This window comes from Echinops telfairi, unplaced genomic scaffold, assembly GCF_000313985.2.
Source record: "Echinops telfairi isolate 266 unplaced genomic scaffold, ASM31398v2 ScPeMD7_7457;HRSCAF=8495, whole genome shotgun sequence".
Taxonomy (NCBI): domain Eukaryota; kingdom Metazoa; phylum Chordata; class Mammalia; order Afrosoricida; family Tenrecidae; genus Echinops; species Echinops telfairi.
This window is the reverse complement of record NW_022111357.1, coordinates 16,492,489-16,493,632: the sequence shown is the minus strand read 5'-3', so window position 1 is coordinate 16,493,632 and position 1,144 is coordinate 16,492,489.

Genomic DNA, 1,144 nt, shown 5'->3' with positions numbered 1-1,144 from the left:
CGCACCGATGAAGAAACATACAACTTTCCTCTAGTTCTCTAATGCTCCCCACCCCCTCCTGCCACTATCATGATCCCAATTCTACTTTACAAATCTGACTAGACCAGATGATGTACACTGGTACAGATCAGAGCTGGAAACGCAGGGAATCCAAGACAGATATAACCCTAACAACCAATAATGACAGTAGTGATACCAGGAGAGTAAGGGGAAGGTGGGGGAGAAAGGGGGAACCGATCACAATGATTTACATATAACTCCCTTCCTGGGAAATGGACCACAGAAAAGTGGGTAAAGGGAGACATCCGACAGTGTAAGACATGGAAAAATAATAGTTTATAAATTATCAAGGGTTCATGAGGGAGGGAGGGGGAAAAATGAGGAGCTGATACCAAGGGCTCAAGTAGAAAGAAAATGTTTTGAGAATGATGGCAACAAATGTACTTGACACAATGGATGGATGGATGGATTATGATAAGAGTTGTACAAGCCCCCAATAAAATGACAAAAAAAAGTTGTACGAGCTCCCAATAAAATTATTTTTTTAAAGTAATGAAATGCATGATTTCTTTAAAAAAAAAATCGAAAACAGGTTTCTGGATGTGGCAGGTACCAGCGAAGTCACTGGGGAACCTTGCTTGTTCGGTGCCGTCAGGTCAGTTCCCGCTCACAGCACTCTGTGCACAGCAGAGTGAGACAGCGCCCCGTCCTGGGCGGTCATCACAATTACTATGTTTAAGCCCACTGTTGCAGCCGCCGTGTCACTCCATATCCTTGACGGACTTTCTCTATCTCAGAACTGATGACATCTTTCTCTAACCAGAGCCAGTTTTCTGTGCTTTGTGGTAGCGCGTGCACAGATTAGGCCGCATACATTCTCTTCCAGGTTCTCAGTTTCCCACAAGTCAGCAACGATTTTCATAGTTCCATGTCCTCTTCTGAATCCTGTGGATGGACTGCTGCAACCAGTGTTGAATAATCCTCAGAAAAATGTACTTGCATTTGATATTAATATAGGAGCCCTGTTGATGCAGTGGTTAAGTGCTGTGCTGCTAACTGCGAGGTCAGCAGTTTTAAACCACCAGCTTCTCCAGAAGAGAAAGATGAGGCTTAACTCCTGAGTTAGTTAATTGTGCCAGCCTGG